Source organism: Schistocerca americana, unplaced genomic scaffold, assembly GCF_021461395.2.
Source record: "Schistocerca americana isolate TAMUIC-IGC-003095 unplaced genomic scaffold, iqSchAmer2.1 HiC_scaffold_98, whole genome shotgun sequence".
Classification (NCBI taxonomy): Eukaryota; Metazoa; Arthropoda; class Insecta; order Orthoptera; family Acrididae; genus Schistocerca; species Schistocerca americana.
In genome coordinates this window covers 202,501-210,000 of record NW_025726763.1, presented here as the reverse complement: position 1 = coordinate 210,000, position 7,500 = coordinate 202,501, and the positions used below count along the sequence as shown (strand labels likewise).

Genomic DNA, 7,500 nt, shown 5'->3' with positions numbered 1-7,500 from the left:
GGATGGGGAGAAGGCATATTGGGCGGTATGATTTTGGCTCATCCCTTGGTTTGTCCTCCGATTTGAGAAGTATGCACACTCTTCCTTTCTTCCATGTTTCTGGGACTCTCCTTTCCCGTAGACAGGTGTTGTATATCTCTGAAAGGAGGTGAGGGCTGGTATGCCATACTCTTTTGATCACTGCATCATCAATGCCATCAGGACCTGTTGCTCTTCCTGGTTTGCAGGCCTTAATAGCAGCGCCTATTTCCTCAGTTGTAAAGTCTGGATCCAGCTCCACATTGTTGTAACTCTCGTTTTCGAGTTTCACAACTAGCTGATCTTCAGTATCCTGATCCGCATCGTCGTCAGGTAAGAGGGTTTGGAGCAGTGATTTTATAGTCTCTTCCCATGTCATGGTAAGAGTCTGGTTCCCAGTTTTAATGTTGCTAATTACATTCTCTGTGCCGTATTTAGGCTGGAGTACCCTTCTCGTTATGGCCCATGGATCGTTTTTGTCACAGTCAGAGACCCACTTCTGCCATGTCTCTTCTTTCGCCTTGGCTATTTCCTTGTTGAACCTGTTTTTAATTTTGTTGTAGTTGCTCTTTGCAGCTACCAGAGCAGTTTCGTTTCCGCTTTTGCGTGTGTGTTGTAGTAATCGCCGTGCAGACATGGTATCCCGCCGCAGGTTTGCTAGTTTTGTGTTCCACCATGGTACTGGATTTTGCACCTGTCTCTTCCTTCTCATTGATTTTTTACAGCTCTCATAGACTGCCACCTGCAGTCTGTTTACCTTTTCGTTGACTCCCTCCTGTGGATTTTGTAGCCAGTTCTCTGTGGCACTAATGAGCCGTCTATCAAAAATGGACCACTTTGCACCGCTTGTATTGTAATTTGGGAGTTCTTCTTTTGCCCTCATTCTTTGGGGTACTCTGGCCTCATAAGTGATCGCCCTGTGGTCACTTGATGTCCATTCCTCATGGACCATCCACCTACACAGCATTCTGGCAGCTAAGGGTGTACATATAGTAACATCGATATTACTCTCCCCATTGGGCCCACTGAAAGTAGTTAGCTGCGATCTCTCATTTATGACCAGAAGACCATGTTGAGAGATAAAGTCCTCCAACTTTCTGCCTGCCTCGTCTGTTGTTTGGCTGTGCCAGACTGGTGAGTTGGCATTTGTATCAGCTCCTATGACTATTGCTTTCCCACTCAGTTTGTCCAGGATGACCTCCAATTCTTGGAGGAACTGATCTATAGGTGAACCATATTGGCAGTAGAGGCTAACTACATAAATCTCGCCAAAATTCCCACTTACACTAGCAACAGCCATGTGCTTGTTGCAGAAATTTGTGAGCTGCATTGCTGTTAGTGTCTGCGACCTAGCTGCTATAGCTGCCTTTGTCGCTCCATCTTTGGCGCTATACATGAGCTGGTAATTTGGGGGATAGCCTACTACTTTGTTGTTTATACAGTAGGGTTCCTGTATCAACAGCACATCCACATTCTCCTCATTTACCCTCTGTGCCAGTTGATCAGGGACTACTTTTGCCCTTTGCCCATTTATTTGGAGAATCCTTATGACATTGTTCTGTGTGCCAGTCCCTTGTCTTCTTCCAGTTCGCAGAACTGAATCGTCCCTACTGGCCATAATCAGTTCTGTAGGTTATTATGGCCTTGACTCTGTTATATTCTGGGCAGGATTTCTCTGTTACGGCATGGTTGTGTGGCTTCTTAGCACGCTTGCAGTTTGCACAGTGTGCTTGCTGATCTTTCGTTGGGCAGTCCTTGTAGGTGTGTCCAGATGCTGCGCAGTGACCACAGGTGTTTTCTGCACTCGTGCATTTAGCAGCTGTGTGTCCATGTCCCTGGCATTTAAAACACCTGTTTATGTTGTTGTAGTTTCTCACTTTGTGTGAGGTACAATTTATGTAGACACGGCCCTGCTGTGTTAGCTTATTCCAGATCTCTGGTGTTGTCTCCAAAACCAAGTTTACATCTTCCCGTTCCTTTGGGCCAGTCTTGAACAGCACCTTGATGCCATCCATAACTTCTTCCTGAGACGTGTTGAGCCTGGAGAGGTTTCTTTCAAACAGCTCAGTTTTCATCTCCTCTTCTGTTGTCTGTCTTGGGACGTCGAAAATGATTACTTTTGGATTTCTTTTCTTTGGATCTGATATAGCAATTCCGGACTGAGCTATGTCTCCACACTTCCTTATTTTTTCTGCATCCTGATCGTTTGGGACCTCAAGAACAATGCCTTTGTCTTTTACTGCCTTACATTTTGAGATCCTTACATCTTTTAGTGAAGTGGCGATTAGCGTCCTTACTGTTTCTTGAAGTTCTTTGTCCGTTTTCTGAGCTCCCTCTGCTGGTTTGATCATGAGAATTTTTGGTTGCTGGGTCTTCCTGGGCTCGTTTTTTGGTATGGATGGTTGTGCCGCTGCCTTGCTGGCATAGCTCTCGACTTTTACAGGAGATGTATTTAGAGTAGCCTTGACGCATCTCAGCTCTGTTGTGAGCTCTAGAATATCCATTTCATATTTCTTCAGTATCTGCTCGTATACTGACAGTTTCCCTAGTATGAATTTCTTCTGGGCATTGTTTATCTTGTTGTTCTCGTTAAACAGAAACGCCTCCATCTCTTCTCTTATGTTTGTCATTGCTTGTAGGTCGGTACATGTCTTAGCTCCTTCCTTGTCACTTGGATTCATGGAATTTCGGCCCACTTCCTTTCCTATATCTACATTTTCTTTACTGGGCCCCATTTTGGGGCGGCTTTTCAGAGCTCTTCTCTTCCTTAGGGCTTAGACTTCCACCTGTGATGAGAACACTTCAGGGAACAGAAAACTTCTATGGCAAGTTTGCTCTAGGTGCCAGCCACTATCCTCTTCCACCTTCACACATTTACATGATATTTCTTATGTAACTAGAGTTCTATAACCTAAAATAAAAAAAAAAAGAAAGTAGAGTTACTAACCTAATAATAACATGAGAAGTATAAGGGCCCTATGTAACCTACGATGCTAAAAACCAAGGAGTCTATTTCCTATCGTCGACGTTCATGCAGAGCTGACAGCTACACAGTACATACGACTTAACTTCTCTGAAAGTATTTCCTAACCTAGCATGGACTAAACAATAAGACACACATATTGGGAGAGGGAGAAATACAAACTACAGACAAAATGATAACAACGAAGGTGCTGTCACAGCACACGATTTATCTTTTCAGTTCCATTTCCTAACCTAACACACATTTACACAATATTAAACACCTGCTCAGCCTGATCGATTTCCTTCCATCGATGTTCACGCATGAGAGCTGTCACTGCACTCGATTTTTCTTTTCAGTTTACTATCCTAACCTAACACATAGTTACACAGTTTCATAATTACAGACACATGTTGCACGCGATCTTTCTCATGTTGATAGTGTTTTACCCTAACAGACAGCAGAGGATGTAGGGACAGGCTATAATTATACCACCTGCAGGAAATGTGAGGGCAGACTATAACACGTCAACAGAAAGGCTGGTATCATTGGTGACTGCCGAGCGAGAGGGTCAGTTCTGCAATAAGAGCCCTACTCATTGAAGAAATGAGATACGTGGAGGAACAGAGAGCACTTCACTAACTACAGCTTTCGAGTTTCGGCGATGTGACTTCCGATTACGAAAGAATAATGACAATAGCTGCTATACTATGGTCGGAGAACAAGGCATTTTACACTCCATCTGCCAGGAGATGAACCATATAGCACTCGCCTTGTCTTGAGTTTCCCCTAGAGACCGTCGCTAAGCCACTGCTAACAGATTTCTTCGCGCAGCGTGCCGCGCAGTACAGGTCGCCCGCGCGTGTGCGCAGGCCGTAAGGAAATACTGCTCCACTGCTATATTATGACAGAAGGACCACTATTTCTCTACGTCAACCGATAGAGGATGAAAAGGCGTACGGGAACACGTGTTTGATAGTTTCCTACAGGCAGGATTTGGCCGCAGAAATCTGCAGTTCCCGTCACCATTCGGTCGTTTCGGTATCTTTGCTTGCAATGGCAGTACTATTGAACTCACAAGGAAAAACGTGCTTCCCTCTACATCACTGGATAGCACGATACATGGAGAACACTATCACATGCGTACAATCCTGCTACCGAAAGCCGTCACGTGGATGCAAGCGGATTACTACAGAAAACGCAGTGTGCGCACGGTCCGACACGTGGCCGCTCCGATGTCGTCACTTACAGTGCCTATAGCTCCTAAACACACAAAAGAATGTACACTTCTCTGTTCATATTTGGATAGAGAAACACATGGGGAACAGCAGTGCATGCGTTCAAAACAGCTATCAGCTACCGTCAGGCGGATGCAAACGGATTACTGCATAGGCGCGGAAGAAAGACGACGCGTGTGCGCGCCCATAGGAAAAATCAATTTCATAGCTCTATTCTAAAAGGTACGCCACAATTTCTCTATGTCGTCAGATAGAGTACAAGAACGTCTATCAATCGGTGGTGTTGAACTTTTCCGAACACCCCCTCTTTGGATGATTATCGGCAACTTCCGGTCGCCACGTGGTTACCACGCGTTCTTCGGTTTGATTGCCTGTATCTTCTAAACTATCAATGGAAAACCCACTTGTTTACACACTGTCCGCTGGAGGAAGACCTGGAGAACACAGCCGTGTACTTGAAAGCCAGATAACGACTGAAGCTACGCGGATGGAAACGGATTTCTAAAAGCACGTGGTGCACGCGGAGATGCGCGCGAGACAAAGGGCAACACACGACCACCAAAACAGCACTTTCCAGGCACAGTGGGTCACTTTACTGCACATTTACAGATGAAATATATTTACTGCACCTGTCCAGTACCACTGAAGTGGCAAGAATTCACGAGTTTGTGGTAAGTCATGGCTTTATGAAAACATCGGTTTTTTTCGAAAAATTGGACACAAATACCTTTTCGAGGACCCAGGAGATGCGCCAGCACGTCCCACGGTGTAGTCTGCGTCGGTGAAGCACTTCACATACACCACAACTTCCGTAACTAAGACGACACAACGCTAAATCTCCAATTTCGAATACGTCACCATAACACAAAAACGGTTCGACCGAGGGCAAAGATTTTCCTACACAGGTTGTAATGTCACAACACGAAACTCTGTGCCAAAATTCACAATAATCGCACTCGATTTACCCACCCAAAATGCCGAAAGAACGGGAGCGCACGCGACGCTCGACCGCGCGCGACGATAGGGACAGCGGGAATCTCGTTAATCCATTCATGCGCGTCACTAATTAGATGACGAGGCATTTGGCTACCTTAAGAGAGTCATAGTTACTCCCGCCGTTTACCCGCGCTTGCTTGAATTTCTTCACGTTGACATTCAGAGCACTGGGCAGAAATCACATTGCGTCAACACCCGCTAGGGCCATCGCAATGCTTTGTTTTAATTAGACAGTCGGATTCCCCCAGTCCGTGCCAGTTCTGAGTTGATCGTTGAATGGCGGCCGAAGAGAATCCGCGCACCCGCGCGCCCCCGGAGGAGCACGCTAAGGCGGACGCGGCCTCGCAGCAAGGAAGATCCGTGGGAGGCCAAGGCACGGGACCGAGCTCGGATCCTGCACGCAGGTTGAAGCACCGGGGCGCGAACGCCGCGCAGGCGCGCGCATCCTGCACCGCCGGCCAGCACGAGGCCAACCAACGGCGAGAGCAGACCACGCCCGCGCTAAACGCCCGCACTTACCGGCACCCCTACGGCACTCACCTCGCCCAGGCCCGGCACGTTAGCGCTGACCCACTTCCCGACCAAGCCCGACACGCCCCGATCCTCATAGCCAATCCTTATCCCGAAGTTACGGATCCAATTTGCCGACTTCCCTTACCTACATTATTCTATCGACTAGAGGCTCTTCACCTTGGAGACCTGCTGCGGATATGGGTACGAACCGGCGCGACACCTCCACGTGGCCCTCTCCCGGATTTTCAAGGTCCGAGGGGAAGATCGGGACACCGCCGCAACTGCGGTGCTCTTCGCGTTCCAAACCCTATCTCCCTGCTAGAGGATTCCAGGGAACTCGAACGCTCATGCAGAAAAGAAAACTCTTCCCCGATCTCCCGACGGCGTCTCTGGGTCCTTTTGGGTTACCCCGACGAGCATCTCTAAAAGAGGGGCCCGACTTGTATCGGTTCCGCTGCCGGGTTCCGGAATAGGAACCGGATTCCCTTTCGCCCAACGGGGGCCAGCACAAAGTGCATCATGCTATGACGGCCCCCATCAACATCGGATTTCTCCTAGGGCTTAGGATCGACTGACTCGTGTGCAACGGCTGTTCACACGAAACCCTTCTCCGCGTCAGCCCTCCAGGGCCTCGCTGGAGTATTTGCTACTACCACCAAGATCTGCACCGACGGCGGCTCCAGGCAGGCTCACGCCCAGACCCTTCTGCGCCCACCGCCGCGACCCTCCTACTCGTCAGGGCTTCGCGGCCGGCCGCAAGGACCGGCCATGACTGCCAGACTGACGGCCGAGTATAGGCACGACGCTTCAGCGCCATCCATTTTCAGGGCTAGTTGCTTCGGCAGGTGAGTTGTTACACACTCCTTAGCGGATTCCGACTTCCATGGCCACCGTCCTGCTGTCTTAAGCAACCAACGCCTTTCATGGTTTCCCATGAGCGTCGATTCGGGCGCCTTAACTCGGCGTTTGGTTCATCCCACAGCGCCAGTTCTGCTTACCAAAAGTGGCCCACTTGGCACTCCGATCCGAGTCGTTTGCTCGCGGCTTCAGCATATCAAGCAAGCCGGAGATCTCACCCATTTAAAGTTTGAGAATAGGTTGAGGTCGTTTCGGCCCCAAGGCCTCTAATCATTCGCTTTACCGGATGAGACTCGTACGAGCACCAGCTATCCTGAGGGAAACTTCGGAGGGAACCAGCTACTAGATGGTTCGATTAGTCTTTCGCCCCTATACCCAGCTCCGACGATCGATTTGCACGTCAGAATCGCTACGGACCTCCATCAGGGTTTCCCCTGACTTCGTCCTGGCCAGGCATAGTTCACCATCTTTCGGGTCCCAACGTGTACGCTCTAGGTGCGCCTCACCTCGCAATGAGGACGAGACGCCCCGGGAGTGCGGAGGCCGCCGCCCCGTGAAGGGCGGGGAAGCCCCATCCTCCCTCGGCCCGCGCAAGGCGAGACCTTCACTTTCATTACGCCTTTAGGTTTCGTACAGCCCAATGACTCGCGCACATGTTAGACTCCTTGGTCCGTGTTTCAAGACGGGTCGTGAAATTGTCCAAAGCTGAAGCGCCGCTGACGGGAGCGATTATTCCGCCCGAGAGCATCCCGAGCCAACAGCGGCGCGGGTCCGGGGCCGGGCCAGGTAGGTCCGTCATCCGGGAAGAACCGCGCGCGCTTGCCGGGAGCCCGAGCGCCCAAAGGGGCGAATCGACTCCTCCAGATATACCGCCGGGCAGCCAGCCAGGACACCGGGGCTCTGCCCAACAGACGC

The 7,500-nt window shown here is 49.7% G+C and overlaps 1 pseudogene; it reads right to left on the bottom strand.

The window, feature by feature from the left end:
- Positions 1-5,218: 5,218 nt before the first annotated feature.
- LOC124593414 overlaps positions 5,219-7,500 on the bottom strand; it is a 2,974-nt pseudogene continuing 692 nt past the window's right edge.